This window comes from Pseudorasbora parva, chromosome 2 (genome assembly GCF_024679245.1).
Source record: "Pseudorasbora parva isolate DD20220531a chromosome 2, ASM2467924v1, whole genome shotgun sequence".
NCBI classification, from domain to species: Eukaryota; Metazoa; Chordata; class Actinopteri; order Cypriniformes; family Gobionidae; genus Pseudorasbora; species Pseudorasbora parva.
In genome coordinates, this window is record NC_090173.1 from 62,667,345 (window position 1) to 62,681,047 (window position 13,703).

General features: G+C 48.0%; 32 non-coding genes across 32 annotated transcripts; 18 read left to right on the forward strand and 14 right to left on the reverse strand.

The window, feature by feature from the left end:
* The first annotated feature begins 126 nt into the window (after positions 1-126).
* Positions 127-198, forward strand: trnag-ucc (transfer RNA glycine (anticodon UCC)). The gene has a single exon. It is a non-coding gene; the product is annotated as a tRNA-Gly (tRNA).
* A 110-nt stretch (positions 199-308) lies between these two features.
* trnad-guc (transfer RNA aspartic acid (anticodon GUC)) lies at positions 309-380 on the reverse strand. Its single transcript has one exon. It is a non-coding gene; the product is annotated as a tRNA-Asp (tRNA).
* Positions 381-725: 345 nt separating this feature from the next.
* Positions 726-797, forward strand: trnag-ucc (transfer RNA glycine (anticodon UCC)). Its single transcript has one exon. It is a non-coding gene; the product is annotated as a tRNA-Gly (tRNA).
* A 527-nt stretch (positions 798-1,324) lies between these two features.
* trnag-ucc (transfer RNA glycine (anticodon UCC)) lies at positions 1,325-1,396 on the forward strand. Its single transcript has one exon. It is a non-coding gene; the product is annotated as a tRNA-Gly (tRNA).
* A 536-nt stretch (positions 1,397-1,932) lies between these two features.
* trnag-ucc (transfer RNA glycine (anticodon UCC)) lies at positions 1,933-2,004 on the forward strand. Its single transcript has one exon. It is a non-coding gene; the product is annotated as a tRNA-Gly (tRNA).
* Positions 2,005-2,113: 109 nt separating this feature from the next.
* Positions 2,114-2,185, reverse strand: trnad-guc (transfer RNA aspartic acid (anticodon GUC)). Its single transcript has one exon. It is a non-coding gene; the product is annotated as a tRNA-Asp (tRNA).
* Positions 2,186-2,530: 345 nt separating this feature from the next.
* On the forward strand, positions 2,531-2,602 carry trnag-ucc (transfer RNA glycine (anticodon UCC)). The gene has a single exon. It is a non-coding gene; the product is annotated as a tRNA-Gly (tRNA).
* Positions 2,603-2,711: 109 nt separating this feature from the next.
* trnad-guc (transfer RNA aspartic acid (anticodon GUC)) lies at positions 2,712-2,783 on the reverse strand. Its single transcript has one exon. It is a non-coding gene; the product is annotated as a tRNA-Asp (tRNA).
* A 526-nt stretch (positions 2,784-3,309) lies between these two features.
* On the reverse strand, positions 3,310-3,381 carry trnad-guc (transfer RNA aspartic acid (anticodon GUC)). The gene has a single exon. It is a non-coding gene; the product is annotated as a tRNA-Asp (tRNA).
* A 355-nt stretch (positions 3,382-3,736) lies between these two features.
* trnag-ucc (transfer RNA glycine (anticodon UCC)) lies at positions 3,737-3,808 on the forward strand. Its single transcript has one exon. It is a non-coding gene; the product is annotated as a tRNA-Gly (tRNA).
* Positions 3,809-4,344: 536 nt separating this feature from the next.
* On the forward strand, positions 4,345-4,416 carry trnag-ucc (transfer RNA glycine (anticodon UCC)). The gene has a single exon. It is a non-coding gene; the product is annotated as a tRNA-Gly (tRNA).
* A 525-nt stretch (positions 4,417-4,941) lies between these two features.
* trnag-ucc (transfer RNA glycine (anticodon UCC)) lies at positions 4,942-5,013 on the forward strand. Its single transcript has one exon. It is a non-coding gene; the product is annotated as a tRNA-Gly (tRNA).
* Positions 5,014-5,123: 110 nt separating this feature from the next.
* trnad-guc (transfer RNA aspartic acid (anticodon GUC)) lies at positions 5,124-5,195 on the reverse strand. Its single transcript has one exon. It is a non-coding gene; the product is annotated as a tRNA-Asp (tRNA).
* Positions 5,196-5,540: 345 nt separating this feature from the next.
* Positions 5,541-5,612, forward strand: trnag-ucc (transfer RNA glycine (anticodon UCC)). Its single transcript has one exon. It is a non-coding gene; the product is annotated as a tRNA-Gly (tRNA).
* Positions 5,613-5,721: 109 nt separating this feature from the next.
* trnad-guc (transfer RNA aspartic acid (anticodon GUC)) lies at positions 5,722-5,793 on the reverse strand. Its single transcript has one exon. It is a non-coding gene; the product is annotated as a tRNA-Asp (tRNA).
* Positions 5,794-6,137: 344 nt separating this feature from the next.
* Positions 6,138-6,209, forward strand: trnag-ucc (transfer RNA glycine (anticodon UCC)). The gene has a single exon. It is a non-coding gene; the product is annotated as a tRNA-Gly (tRNA).
* A 718-nt stretch (positions 6,210-6,927) lies between these two features.
* Positions 6,928-6,999, reverse strand: trnad-guc (transfer RNA aspartic acid (anticodon GUC)). The gene has a single exon. It is a non-coding gene; the product is annotated as a tRNA-Asp (tRNA).
* A 345-nt stretch (positions 7,000-7,344) lies between these two features.
* trnag-ucc (transfer RNA glycine (anticodon UCC)) lies at positions 7,345-7,416 on the forward strand. Its single transcript has one exon. It is a non-coding gene; the product is annotated as a tRNA-Gly (tRNA).
* A 109-nt stretch (positions 7,417-7,525) lies between these two features.
* Positions 7,526-7,597, reverse strand: trnad-guc (transfer RNA aspartic acid (anticodon GUC)). The gene has a single exon. It is a non-coding gene; the product is annotated as a tRNA-Asp (tRNA).
* A 527-nt stretch (positions 7,598-8,124) lies between these two features.
* Positions 8,125-8,196, reverse strand: trnad-guc (transfer RNA aspartic acid (anticodon GUC)). The gene has a single exon. It is a non-coding gene; the product is annotated as a tRNA-Asp (tRNA).
* Positions 8,197-8,541: 345 nt separating this feature from the next.
* On the forward strand, positions 8,542-8,613 carry trnag-ucc (transfer RNA glycine (anticodon UCC)). Its single transcript has one exon. It is a non-coding gene; the product is annotated as a tRNA-Gly (tRNA).
* A 109-nt stretch (positions 8,614-8,722) lies between these two features.
* Positions 8,723-8,794, reverse strand: trnad-guc (transfer RNA aspartic acid (anticodon GUC)). The gene has a single exon. It is a non-coding gene; the product is annotated as a tRNA-Asp (tRNA).
* Positions 8,795-9,321: 527 nt separating this feature from the next.
* Positions 9,322-9,393, reverse strand: trnad-guc (transfer RNA aspartic acid (anticodon GUC)). Its single transcript has one exon. It is a non-coding gene; the product is annotated as a tRNA-Asp (tRNA).
* A 345-nt stretch (positions 9,394-9,738) lies between these two features.
* Positions 9,739-9,810, forward strand: trnag-ucc (transfer RNA glycine (anticodon UCC)). Its single transcript has one exon. It is a non-coding gene; the product is annotated as a tRNA-Gly (tRNA).
* Positions 9,811-9,919: 109 nt separating this feature from the next.
* On the reverse strand, positions 9,920-9,991 carry trnad-guc (transfer RNA aspartic acid (anticodon GUC)). Its single transcript has one exon. It is a non-coding gene; the product is annotated as a tRNA-Asp (tRNA).
* Positions 9,992-10,335: 344 nt separating this feature from the next.
* On the forward strand, positions 10,336-10,407 carry trnag-ucc (transfer RNA glycine (anticodon UCC)). Its single transcript has one exon. It is a non-coding gene; the product is annotated as a tRNA-Gly (tRNA).
* A 536-nt stretch (positions 10,408-10,943) lies between these two features.
* On the forward strand, positions 10,944-11,015 carry trnag-ucc (transfer RNA glycine (anticodon UCC)). Its single transcript has one exon. It is a non-coding gene; the product is annotated as a tRNA-Gly (tRNA).
* Positions 11,016-11,124: 109 nt separating this feature from the next.
* On the reverse strand, positions 11,125-11,196 carry trnad-guc (transfer RNA aspartic acid (anticodon GUC)). Its single transcript has one exon. It is a non-coding gene; the product is annotated as a tRNA-Asp (tRNA).
* Positions 11,197-11,541: 345 nt separating this feature from the next.
* Positions 11,542-11,613, forward strand: trnag-ucc (transfer RNA glycine (anticodon UCC)). Its single transcript has one exon. It is a non-coding gene; the product is annotated as a tRNA-Gly (tRNA).
* A 109-nt stretch (positions 11,614-11,722) lies between these two features.
* trnad-guc (transfer RNA aspartic acid (anticodon GUC)) lies at positions 11,723-11,794 on the reverse strand. Its single transcript has one exon. It is a non-coding gene; the product is annotated as a tRNA-Asp (tRNA).
* A 953-nt stretch (positions 11,795-12,747) lies between these two features.
* trnag-ucc (transfer RNA glycine (anticodon UCC)) lies at positions 12,748-12,819 on the forward strand. Its single transcript has one exon. It is a non-coding gene; the product is annotated as a tRNA-Gly (tRNA).
* A 536-nt stretch (positions 12,820-13,355) lies between these two features.
* trnag-ucc (transfer RNA glycine (anticodon UCC)) lies at positions 13,356-13,427 on the forward strand. The gene has a single exon. It is a non-coding gene; the product is annotated as a tRNA-Gly (tRNA).
* The last annotated feature ends 276 nt before the right edge of the window (positions 13,428-13,703 follow it).

A 13,703-nucleotide genomic window follows, 5' to 3' on the forward strand; every position in this document is an offset into this window, starting at 1 on the left:
TTAATGCATTTTTTTCAGTTGCGAGTCCAAACAGACAGAGTTTCAGTTCCTCTGCACACAGTCGCTGAAAATGTGTTGGGAGCATTGACCGCCTAAGGTGGCGTTCAGCAAACAAGCAAAATGCCTGCGTTGGTGGTATAGTGGTGAGCATAGCTGCCTTCCAAGCAGTTGACCCGGGTTCGATTCCCGGCCAACGCAATTCTTTTGCTCAAAACTGTCTCCCGGGGCCCCTGGCCAGCTCTTTGTGTCACTTGTAAATGGAGCAATAACTTTTGAATGGGTCTTTGGGCAGCAGTAAAGGACTAGACCTCCCCGTCGGGGAATCGAACCCCGGTCTTCCGCGTGACAGGCGGAGATACTGTCCACTATACTAACGAGGAGTTGCAGAAGGCTGGCGTCGCACCCGATCAGCGCAACTGCTGCTCGCCGCAAACATCCTTCCCATTTGCAGGTACGGCTTCATGAGTCATATCGCTTCAAAGAAGCCAACAGAACATCTATTATATAAATAAATATGAAGTGTCTGTATAAATTGTGGAATGTCACTGAATTAGAGAGCTTGTTTTTCAATGAAGAGATTGGTAGGTAGAGTCCATAGGTTAATGCATTTTTTTCAGTTGCGAGTCCAAACAGACAGAGTTTCAGTTCCTCTGCACACAGTCGCTGAAAATGTGTTGGGAGCATTGACCGCCTAAGGTGGCGTTCAGCAAACAAGCAAAATGCCTGCGTTGGTGGTATAGTGGTGAGCATAGCTGCCTTCCAAGCAGTTGACCCGGGTTCGATTCCCGGCCAACGCAATTCTTTTGCTCAAAACTGTCTCCCGGGGCCCCTGGCCAGCTCTTTGTGTCACTTGTAGCTGGAGCAATAACTTTTGAATGGGTCTTTGGGCAGCAGTAAAGGACTAGACCTCCCCGCCGGGGAATCGAACCCCGGTCTTACGCGTGACAGGCGGAGATACTGTCCACTATACTAACGAGGAGTTGCAGAAGGCTGGCGTCGCTCCCGATCAGCGCAACTGCTGCTCGCCGCAAACATCCTTCCCATTTGCAGGTACGGCCTCATGAGTCAGATCGCTTCAAAGAAGCCAACAGAACATCTATTATATAAATAAATATGAAGTGTCTGTATAAATTGTGGAATGTCACTGAATTAGAGAGCTTGTTTTTCAATGAAGAGATTGGTAGGTAGAGTCCATAGGTTAATGCATTTTTTTCAGTTGCGAGTCCAAACAGAGAGAGTTTCAGTTCCTCTGCACACAGTCGCTGAAAATGTGTTGGGAGCATTGACCGCCTAAGGTGGCGTTCAGCAAACAAGCAAAATGCCTGCGTTGGTGGTATAGTGGTGAGCATAGCTGCCTTCCAAGCAGTTGACCCGGGTTCGATTCCCGGCCAACGCAATTCTTTTGCTCAAAAATGTCTCCCGGGGCCCTGGCCAACTCTTTGTGTCACTTGTAGCTGGAGCAATAACTTTTGAATGGGTCTTTGGGCAGCAGTAAAGAATTAGACCTCCCCTTCGGGGAATCGAACCCCAGTCTTCCGCGTGACAGGCGGAGATACTGTCCACTATACTAACGAGGAGTTGCGGAAGGCTGGCGTCGCACCCGATCAGCGCAACTGCTGCTCGCCGCAAACAGGCTTCCCATTTGCAGGTACGGCCTCATGAGTCATATCGCTTCACAGAAGCAAAGAGAAGCCAACAGAACATGTAATATATAATTAAATATAAAGTGTCTGTATAAATTGAGGAATATCACTGAATTAGAGAGCTTGTTTTTCAATGAAGAGATTGGTAGGTCAGGTCCATAGGTTAATGCATTTTTTTCAGTTGCTGGTCCAAACAGACAGAGTTTCAGTTCCTCTGCACACAGTCACTGATAATGTGTTGGGAGCATTGACCGCGTAAGGTGGCGTTCAGCAAACAAGCAAAATGCCTGCGTTGGTGGTATAGTGGTGAGCATAGCTGCCTTCCAAGCAGTTGACCCGGGTTCGATTCCCGGCCAACGCAATTCTTTTGCTCAAAAATGTCTCCCGGGACCCTGGCCAGCTCTTTGTGTCACTTGTAGCTGGAGCAATAACTTTTGAATGGGTCTTTGGGCAGCAGTAAAGAATTAGACCTCCCCGTCGGGGAATCGAACCCCGGTCTTCCGCGTGACAGGCGGAGATACTGTCCACTATACTAACGAGGAGTTGCAGAAGGCTGGCGTCGCACCCGATCAGCGCAACTGCTGCTCGCCGCAAACATCCTTCCCATTTGCAGGTACGGCCTCATGAGTCATATCGCTTCAAAGAAGCCAACAGAACATCTATTATATAAATAAATATGAAGTGTCTGTATAAATTGTGGAATGTCACTGAATTAGAGAGCTTGTTTTTCAATGAAGAGATTGGTAGGTAGAGTCCATAGGTTAATGCATTTTTTTCAGTTGCGAGTCCAAACAGACAGAGTTTCAGTTCCTCTGCACACAGTCGCTGAAAATGTGTTGGGAGCATTGACCGCCTAAGGTGGCGTTCAGAAAACAAGCAAAATGCCTGCGTTGGTGGTATAGTGGTGAGCATAGCTGCCTTCCAAGCAGTTGACCCGGGTTCGATTCCCGGCCAACGCAATTCTTTTGCTCAAAAATGTCTCCCGGGACCCTGGCCAACTCTTTGTGTCACTTGTAGCTGGAGCAATAACTTTTGAATGGGTCTTTGGGCAGCAGTAAAGGACTAGACCTCCCCGTCGGGGAATCGAACCCCGGTCTTCCGCGTGACAGGCGGAGATACTGTCCACTATACTAACGAGGAGTTGCAGAAGGCTGGCGTCGCACCTGATCAGCGCAATTGCTGCTCGTCGCAAACATCCTTCCCATTTGCAGGTACGACCTCATGAGTCATATCGCTTCAAAGAAGCCAACAGAACATCTATTATATAAATAAATATGAAGTGTCTGTATAAATTGTGGAATGTCACTGAATTAGAGAGCTTGTTTTTCAATGAAGAGATTGATAGGTAGAGTCCATAGGTTAATGCATTTTTTTCAGTTGCGAGTCCAAACAGACAGAGTTTCAGTTCCTCTGCACACAGTCGCTGAAAATGTGTTGGGAGCATTGACCGCCTAAGGTGGCGTTCAGCAAACAAGCAAAATGCCTGCGTCGGTGGTATAGTGGTGAGCATAGCTGCCTTCCAAGCAGTTGACCCGGGTTCGATTCCCGGCCAACGCAATTCTTTTGCTCAAAAATGTCTCCCGGGGCCCTGGCCAACTCTTTGTGTAACTTGTAGCTGGAGCAATAACTTTTGAATGGGTCTTTGGGCAGCAGTAAAGAATTAGACCTCCCCGTCGGGGAATCGAACCCCGGTCTTCCGCGTGACAGGCGGAGATACTGTCCACTATACTAACGAGGAGTTACGGAAGGCTGGCGTCGCACCCGATCAGCGCAACTGCTGCTCGCCGCAAACAGGCTTCCCATTTGCAGGTACGGCCTCATGAGTCATATCGCTTCACAGAAGCAAAGAGAAGCCAACAGAACATGTAATATATAATTAAATATAAAGTGTCTATATAAATTGTGGAATGTCACTGAATTAGAGAGCTTGTTTTTCAATGAAGAGATTGGTAGGTAGAGTCCATAGGTTAATGCATTTTTTTCAGTTGCGAGTCCAAACAGACAGAGTTTCAGTTCCTCTGCACACAGTCGCTGAAAATGTGTTGGGAGCATTGACCGCCTAAGGTGGCGTTCAGCAAACAAGCAAAATGCCTGCGTTGGTGGTATAGTGGTGAGCATAGCTGCCTTCCAAGCAGTTGACCCGGGTTCGATTCCCGGCCAACGCAATTCTTTTGCTCAAAAATGTCTCCCGGGGCCCTGGCCAACTCTTTGTGTCACTTGTAGCTGGAGCAATAACTTTTGAATGGGTCTTTGGGCAGCAGTAAAGAATTAGACCTCCCCTTCGGGGAATCGAACCCCAGTCTTCCGCGTGACAGGCGGAGATACTGTCCACTATACTAACGAGGAGTTGCGGAAGGCTGGCGTCGCACCCGATCAGCGCAACTGCTGCTCGCCGCAAACAGGCTTCCCATTTGCAGGTACGGCCTCATGAGTCATATCGCTTCACAGAAGCAAAGAGAAGCCAACAGAACATGTAAAATATAATTAAATATAAAGTGTCTGTATAAATTGAGGAATGTCACTGAATTAGAGAGCTTGTTTTTCAATGAAGAGATTGGTAGGTCAGGTCCATAGGTTAATGCATTTTTTTCAGTTGCTGGTCCAAACAGACAGAGTTTCAGTTCCTCTGCACACAGTCACTGATAATGTGTTGGGAGCATTGACCGGGTAAGGTGGCGTTCAGCAAACAAGCAAAATGCCTGCGTTGGTGGTATAGTGGTGAGCATAGCTGCCTTCCAAGCAGTTGACCCGGGTTCGATTCCCGGCCAACGCAATTCTTTTGCTCAAAAATGTCTTCCGGGACCCTGGCCAGCTCTTTGTGTCACTTGTAGCTGGAGCAATAACTTTTGAATGGGTCTTTGGGCAGCAGTAAAGAATTAGACCTCCCCGTCGGGGAATCGAACCCCGGTCTTCCACGTGACAGGCGGAGATACTGTCCACTATACTAACGAGGAGTTGCGGAAGGAGGCGTCGCACCCGATCAGCGCAACTGCTGCTCGCCGCAAACAGGCTTCCCATTTGCAGGTACGGCCTCATGAGTCATAACGCTTCAAAGAAGCCAACAGAACATCTATTATATAAATAAATATGAAGTGTCTGTATAAATTGTGGAATGTCACTGAATTAGAGAGCTTCTTTTTCAATGAAGAGATTGGTAGGTAGAGTCCATAGGTTAATGCATTTTTTTCAGTTGCGAGTCCAAACAGACAGAGTTTCAGTTCCTCTGCACACAGTCGCTGAAAATGTGTTGGGAGCATTGACCGCCTAAGGTGGCGTTCAGCAAACAAGCAAAATGCCTGCGTTGGTGGTATAGTGGTGAGCATAGCTGCCTTCCAAGCAGTTGACCCGGGTTCGATTCCCGGCCAACGCAATTCTTTTGCTCAAAACTGTCTCCCGGGGCCCCTGGCCAGCTCTTTGTGTCACTTGTAAATGGAGCAATAACTTTTGAATGGGTCTTTGGGCAGCAGTAAAGGACTAGACCTCCCCGTCGGGGAATCGAACCCCGGTCTTCCGCGTGACAGGCGGAGATACTGTCCACTATACTAACGAGGAGTTGCAGAAGGCTGGCGTCGCACCCGATCAGCGCAACTGCTGCTCGCCGCAAACATCCTTCCCATTTGCAGGTACGGCTTCATGAGTCATATCGCTTCAAAGAAGCCAACAGAACATCTATTATATAAATAAATATGAAGTGTCTGTATAAATTGTGGAATGTCACTGAATTAGAGAGCTTGTTTTTCAATGAAGAGATTGGTAGGTAGAGTCCATAGGTTAATGCATTTTTTTCAGTTGCTAGTCCAAACAGACAGAGTTTCAGTTCCTCTGCACACAGTCGCTGAAAATGTGTTGGGAGCATTGACCGCCTAAGGTGGCGTTCAGCAAACATGCAAAATGCCTGCGTTGGTGGTATAGTGGTGAGCATAGCTGCCTTCCAAGCAGTTGACCCGGGTTCGATTCCCGGCCAACGCAATTCTTTTGCTCAAAAATGTCTCCCGGGACCCTGGCCAGCTCTTTGTGTCACTTGTAGCTGGAGCAATAACTTTTGAATGGGTCTTTGGGCAGCAGTAAAGAATTAGACCTCCCCGTCGGGGAATCGAACCCCGGTCTTCCGCGTGACAGGCGGAGATACTGTCCACTATACTAACGAGGAGTTGCGGAAGGAGGCGTCGCACCCGATCAGCGCAACTGCTGCTCGTCGCAAACAGGCTTCCCATTTGCAGGTACGGCCTCATGAGTCATATCGCTTCAAAGAAGCCAACAGAACATCTATTATATAAATAAATATGAAGTGTCTGTATAAATTGTGGAATGTCACTGAATTAGAGAGCTTGTTTTTCAATGAAGAGATTGGTAGGTAGAGTCCATAGGTTAATGCATTTTTTTCAGTTGCGAGTCCAAACAGACAGAGTTTCAGTTCCTCTGCACACAGTCGCTGAAAATGTATTGGGAGCATTGACCGCCTAAGGTGGCGTTCAGCAAACAAGCAAAATGCCTGCGTTGGTGGTATAGTGGTGAGCATAGCTGCCTTCCAAGCAGTTGACCCGGGTTCGATTCCCGGCCAACGCAATTCTTTTGCTCAAAAATGTCTCCCGGGGCCCTGGCCAACTCTTTGTGTCACTTGTAGCTGGAGCAATAACTTTTGAATGGGTCTTTGGGCAGCAGTAAAGAATTAGACCTCCCCTTCGGGGAATCGAACCCCGGTCTTCCGCATGACAGGCGGAGATACTGTCCACTATACTAACCAGGAGTTGCAGAAGGCTGGCGTCGCACCCGATCAGCGCAACTGCTGCTCGCCGCAAACAGGCTTCCCATTTGCAGGTACGGCCTCATGAGTCATATCGCTTCACAGAAGCAAAGAGAAGCCAACAGAACATGTAATATATAATTAAATATAAAGTGTCTGTATAAATTGAGGAATATCACTGAATTAGAGAGCTTGTTTTTCAATGAAGAGATTGGTAGGTCAGGTCCATAGGTTAATGCATTTTTTTCAGTTGCTGGTCCAAACAGACAGAGTTTCAGTTCCTCTGCACACAGTCACTGATAATGTGTTGGGAGCATTGACCGCGTAAGGTGGCGTTCAGCAAACAAGCAAAATGCCTGCGTTGGTGGTATAGTGGTGAGCATAGCTGCCTTCCAAGCAGTTGACCCGGGTTTGATTCCCGGCCAACACAATTCTTTTGCTCAAAATTGTCGCCCGGGGCCCCTGGCCAGCTCTTTGTGTCACTTGTAAATGGAGCAATAACTTTTGAATGGGTCTTTGGGCAGCAGTAAAGGACTAGACCTCCCCGTCGGGGAATCGAACCCCGGTCTTCCGCGTGACAGGCGGAGATACTGTCCACTATACTAACGAGGAGTTGCAGAAGGCTGGCGTCGCACCCGATCAGCGCAACTGCTGCTCGCCGCAAACATCCTTCCCATTTGCAGGTACGACCTCATGAGTCATATCGCTTCAAAGAAGCCAACAGAACATCTATTATATAAATAAATATGAAGTGTCTGTATAAATTGTGGAATGTCACTGAATTAGAGAGCTTGTTTTTCAATGAAGAGATTGGTAGGTAGAGTCCATAGGTTAATGCATTTTTTTCAGTTGCGAGTCCAAACAGACAGAGTTTCAGTTCCTCTGGACACAGTCGCTGAAAATGTGTTGGGAGCATTGACCGCCTAAGGTGGCGTTCAGCAAACAAGCAAAATGCCTGCGTTGGTGGTATAGTGGTGAGCATAGCTGCCTTCCAAGCAGTTGACCCGGGTTCGATTCCCGGCCAACGCAATTCTTTTGCTCAAAAATGTCTCCCGGGACCCTGGCCAGCTCTTTGTGTCACTTGTAGCTGGAGCAATAACTTTTGAATGGGTCTTTGGGCAGCAGTAAAGAATTAGACCTCCCCGTCGGGGAATCGAACCCCGGTCTTCCGCGTGACAGGCGGAGATACTGTCCACTATACTAACGAGGAGTTGCGGAAGGAGGCATCGCACCTGATCAGCGCAACTGCTGCTCGTCGCAAACAGGCTTCCCATTTGCAGGTACGGCCTCATGAGTCATATCGCTTCAAAGAAGCCAACAGAACATCTATTATATAAATAAATATGAAGTGTCTGTATAAATTGTGGAATGTCACTGAATTAGAGAGCTTGTTTTTCAATGAAGAGATTGGTAGGTAGAGTCCATAGGTTAATGCATTTTTTTTCAGTTGCGAGTCCAAACAGACAGAGTTTCAGTTCCTCTGCACACAGTCGCTGATAATGTGTTGGGAGCATTGACCGCCTAAGGTGGCGTTCAGCAAACAAGCAAAATGCCTGCGTTGCTGGTATAGTGGTGAGCATAGCTGCCTTCCAAGCAGTTGACCCGGGTTTGATTCCCGGCCAACACAATTCTTTTGCTCAAAATTGTCGCCCGGGGCCCCTGGCCAGCTCTTTGTGTCACTTGTAAATGGAGCAATAACTTTTGAATGGGTCTTTGGGCAGCAGTAAAGGACTAGACCTCCCCGTCGGGGAATCGAACCCCGGTCTTCCGCGTGACAGGCGGAGATACTGTCCACTATACTAACGAGGAGTTGCAGAAGGCTGGCGTCGCACCCGATCAGCGCAACTGCTGCTCGCCGCAAACATCCTTCCCATTTGCAGGTACGACCTCATGAGTCATATCGCTTCAAAGAAGCCAACAGAACATCTATTATATAAATAAATATGAAGTGTCTGTATAAATTGTGGAATGTCACTGAATTAGAGAGCTTGTTTTTCAATGAAGAGATTGGTAGGTAGAGTCCATAGGTTAATGCATTTTTTTCAGTTGCGAGTCCAAACACACAGAGTTTCAGTTCCTCTGGACACAGTCGCTGAAAATGTGTTGGGAGCATTGACCGCCTAAGGTGGCGTTCAGCAAACAAGCAAAATGCCTGCGTTGGTGGTATAGTGGTGAGCATAGCTGCCTTCCAAGCAGTTGACCCGGGTTCGATTCCCGGCCAACGCAATTCTTTTGCTCAAAAATGTCTCCCGGGACCCTGGCCAGCTCTTTGTGTCACTTGTAGCTGGAGCAATAACTTTTGAATGGGTCTTTGGGCAGCAGTAAAGAATTAGACCTCCCCGTCGGGGAATCGAACCCCGGTCTTCCGCGTGACAGGCGGAGATACTGTCCACTATACTAACGAGGAGTTGCGGAAGGAGGCGTCGCACCCGATCAGCGCAACTGCTGCTCGTCGCAAACAGGCTTCCCATTTGCAGGTACGGCCTCATGAGTCATATCGCTTCAAAGAAGCCAACAGAACATCTATTATATAAATAAATATGAAGTGTCTGTATAAATTGTGGAATGTCACTGAATTAGAGAGCTTGTTTTTCAATGAAGAGATTGGTAGGTAGAGTCCATAGGTTAATGCATTTTTTTTCAGTTGCGAGTCCAAACAGACAGAGTTTCAGTTCCTCTGCACACAGTCGCTGATAATGTGTTGGGAGCATTGACCGCCTAAGGTGGCGTTCAGCAAACAAGCAAAATGCCTGCGTTGGTGGTATAGTGGTGAGCATAGCTGCCTTCCAAGCAGTTGACCCGGGTTTGATTCCCGGCCAACACAATTCTTTTGCTCAAAACTGTCGCCCGGGGCCCCTGGCCAGCTCTTTGTGTCACTTGTAAATGGAGCAATAACTTTTGAATGGGTCTTTGGGCAGCAGTAAAGGACTAGACCTCCCCGTCGGGGAATCGAACCCCGGTCTTCCGCGTGACAGGCGGAGATACTGTCCACTATACTAACGAGGAGTTGCAGAAGGCTGGCGTCGCACCCGATCAGCGCAACTGCTGCTCGCCGCAAACATCCTTCCCATTTGCAGGTACGGCCTCATGAGTCATATCGCTTCAAAGAAGCCAACAGAACATCTATTATATAAATAAATATGAAGTGTCTGTATAAATTGTGGAATGTCACTGAATTAGAGAGCTTGTTTTTCAATGAAGAGATTGGTAGGTAGAGTCCATAGGTTAATGCATTTTTTTCAGTTGCGAGTCCAAACAGACAGAGTTTCAGTTCCTCTGCACACAGTCGCTGAAAATGTGTTGGGAGCATTGACCGCCTAAGGTGGCGTTCAGCAAACATGCAAAATGCCTGCGTTGGTGGTATAGTGGTGAGCATAGCTGCCTTCCAAGCAGTTGACCCGGGTTCGATTCCCGGCCAACGCAATTCTTTTGCTCAAAAATGTCTCCCGGGACCCTGGCCAGCTCTTTGTGTCACTTGTAGCTGGAGCAATAACTTTTGAATGGGTCTTTGGGCAGCAGTAAAGAATTAGACCTCCCCGTCGGGGAATCGAACCCCGGTCTTCCGCGTGACAGGCGGAGATACTGTCCACTATACTAACGAGGAGTTGCGGAAGGAGGCGTCGCACCCGATCAGCGCAACTGCTGCTCGTCGCAAACAGGCTTCCCATTTGCAGGTACGGCCTCATGAGTCATATCGCTTCAAAGAAGCCAACAGAACATCTATTATATAAATAAATATGAAGTGTCTGTATAAATTGTGGAATGTCACTGAATTAGAGAGCTTGTTTTTCAATGAAGAGATTGGTAGGTAGAGTCCATAGGTTAATGCATTTTTTTCAGTTGCGAGTCCAAACAGACAGAGTTTCAGTTCCTCTGCACACAGTCGCTGAAAATGTATTGGGAGCATTGACCGCCTAAGGTGGCGTTCAGCAAACAAGCAAAATGCCTGCGTTGGTGGTATAGTGGTGAGCATAGCTGCCTTCCAAGCAGTTGACCCGGGTTCGATTCCCGGCCAACGCAATTCTTTTGCTCAAAAATGTCTCCCGGGGCCCTGGCCAACTCTTTGTGTCACTTGTAGCTGGAGCAATAACTTTTGAATGGGTCTTTGGGCAGCAGTAAAGAATTAGACCTCCCCTTCGGGGAATCGAACCCCGGTCTTCCGCATGACAGGCGGAGATACTGTCCACTATACTAACCAGGAGTTGCAGAAGGCTGGCGTCGCACCCGATCAGCGCAACTGCTGCTCGCCGCAAACAGGCTTCCCATTTGCAGGTACGGCCTCATGAGTCATATCGCTTCACAGAAGCAAAGAGAAGCCAACAGAACATGTAATATATAATTAAATATAAAGTGTCTGTATAAATTGAGGAATATCACTGAATTAGAGAGCTTGTTTTTCAATGAAGAGATTGGTAGGTCAGGTCCATAGGTTAATGCATTTTTTTCAGTTGCTGGTCCAAACAGACAGAGTTTCAGTTCCTCTGCACACAGTCACTGATAATGTGTTGGGAGCATTGACCGCGTAAGGTGGCGTTCAGCAAACAAGCAAAATGCCTGCGTTGGTGGTATAGTGGTGAGCATAGCTGCCTTCCAAGCAGTTGACCCGGGTTCGATTCCCGGCCAACGCAATTCTTTTGCTCAAAAATGTCTCCCGGGACCCTGGCCAGCTCTTTGTGTCACTTGTAGCTGGAGCAATAACTTTTGAATGGGTCTTTGGGCAGCAGTAAAGAATTAGACCTCCCCGTCGGGGAATCGAACCCCGGTCTTCCGCGTGACAGGCGGAGATACTGTCCACTATACTAACGAGGAGTTGCAGAAGGCTGGCGTCGCACCCGATCAGCGCAACTGCTGCTCGCCGCAAACATCCTTCCCATTTGCAGGTACGGCCTCATGAGTCATATCGCTTCAAAGAAGCCAACAGAACATCTATTATATAAATAAATATGAAGTGTCTGTATAAATTGTGGAATGTCACTGAATTAGAGAGCTTGTTTTTCAATGAAGAGATTGGTAGGTAGAGTCCATAGGTTAATGCATTTTTTTCAGTTGCGAGTCCAAACAGACAGAGTTTCAGTTCCTCTGCACACAGTCGCTGAAAATGTGTTGGGAGCATTGACCGCCTAAGGTGGCGTTCAGAAAACAAGCAAAATGCCTGCGTTGGTGGTATAGTGGTGAGCATAGCTGCCTTCCAAGCAGTTGACCCGGGTTCGATTCCCGGCCAACGCAATTCTTTTGCTCAAAAATGTCTCCCGGGACCCTGGCCAACTCTTTGTGTCACTTGTAGCTGGAGCAATAACTTTTGAATGGGTCTTTGGGCAGCAGTAAAGGACTAGACCTCCCCGTCGGGGAATCGAACCCCGGTCTTCCGCGTGACAGGCGGAGATACTGTCCACTATACTAACGAGGAGTTGCAGAAGGCTGGCGTCGCACCTGATCAGCGCAATTGCTGCTCGTCGCAAACATCCTTCCCATTTGCAGGTACGACCTCATGAGTCATATCGCTTCAAAGAAGCCAACAGAACATCTATTATATAAATAAATATGAAGTGTCTGTATAAATTGTGGAATGTCACTGAATTAGAGAGCTTGTTTTTCAATGAAGAGATTGATAGGTAGAGTCCATAGGTTAATGCATTTTTTTCAGTTGCGAGTCCAAACAGACAGAGTTTCAGTTCCTCTGCACACAGTCGCTGAAAATGTGTTGGGAGCATTGACCGCCTAAGGTGGCGTTCAGCAAACAAGCAAAATGCCTGCGTCGGTGGTATAGTGGTGAGCATAGCTGCCTTCCAAGCAGTTGACCCGGGTTCGATTCCCGGCCAACGCAATTCTTTTGCTCAAAAATGTCTCCCGGGGCCCTGGCCAACTCTTTGTGTAACTTGTAGCTGGAGCAATAACTTTTGAATGGGTCTTTGGGCAGCAGTAAAGAATTAGACCTCCCCGTCGGGGAATCGAACCCCGGTCTTACGCGTGACAGGCGGAGATACTGTCCACTATACTAACGAGGAGTTACGGAAGGCTGGCGTCGCACCCGATCAGCGCAACTGCTGCTCGCCGCAAACAGGCTTCCCATTTGCAGGTACGGCCTCATGAGTCATATCGCTTCACAGAAGCAAAGAGAAGCCAACAGAACATGTAATATATAATTAAATATAAAGTGTCTATATAAATTGTGGAATGTCACTGAATTAGAGAGCTTGTTTTTCAATGAAGAGATTGGTAGGTAGAGTCCATAGGTTAATGCATTTTTTTCAGTTGCGAGTCCAAACAGACAGAGTTTCAGTTCCTCTGCACACAGTCGCTGAAAATGTGTTGGGAGCATTGACCGCCTAAGGTGGCGTTCAGCAAACAAGCAAAATGCCTGCGTTGGTGGTATAGTGGTGAGCATAGCTGCCTTCCAAGCAGTTGACCCGGGTTCGATTCCCGGCCAACGCAATTCTTTTGCTCAAAAATGTCTCCCGGGGCCCTGGCCAACTCTTTGTGTCACTTGTAGCTGGAGCAATAACTTTTGAATGGGTCTTTGGGCAGCAGTAAAGAATTAGACCTCCCCTTCGGGGAATCGAACCCCAGTCTTCCGCGTGACAGGCGGAGATACTGTCCACTATACTAACGAGGAGTTGCGGAAGGCTGGCGTCGCACCCGATCAGCGCAACTGCTGCTCGCCGCAAACAGGCTTCCCATTTGCAGGTACGGCCTCATGAGTCATATCGCTTCACAGAAGCAAAGAGAAGCCAACAGAACATGTAAAATATAATTAAATATAAAGTGTCTGTATAAATTGAGGAATGTCACTGAATTAGAGAGCTTGTTTTTCAATGAAGAGATTGGTAGGTCAGGTCCATAGGTTAATGCATTTTTTTCAGTTGCTGGTCCAAACAGACAGAGTTTCAGTTCCTCTGCACACAGTCAGTGATAATGTGTTGGGAGCATTGACCGGGTAAGGTGGCGTTCAGCAAACAAGCAAAATGCCTGCGTTGGTGGTATAGTGGTGAGCATAGCTGCCTTCCAAGCAGTTGACCCGGGTTCGATTCCCGGCCAACGCAATTCTTTTGCTCAAAAATGTCTTCCGGGACCCTGGCCAGCTCTTTGTGTCACTTGTAGCTGGAGCAATAACTTTTGAATGGGTCTTTGGGCAGCAGTAAAGAATTAGACCTCCCCGTCGGGGAATCGAACCCCGGTCTTCCACGTGACAGGCGGAGATACTGTCCACTATACTAACGAGGAGTTGCGGAAGGAGGCGTCGCACCCGATCAGCGCAACTGCTGCTCGCCGCAAACAGGCTTCCCATTTGCAGGTACGGCCTCATGAGTCATAACGCT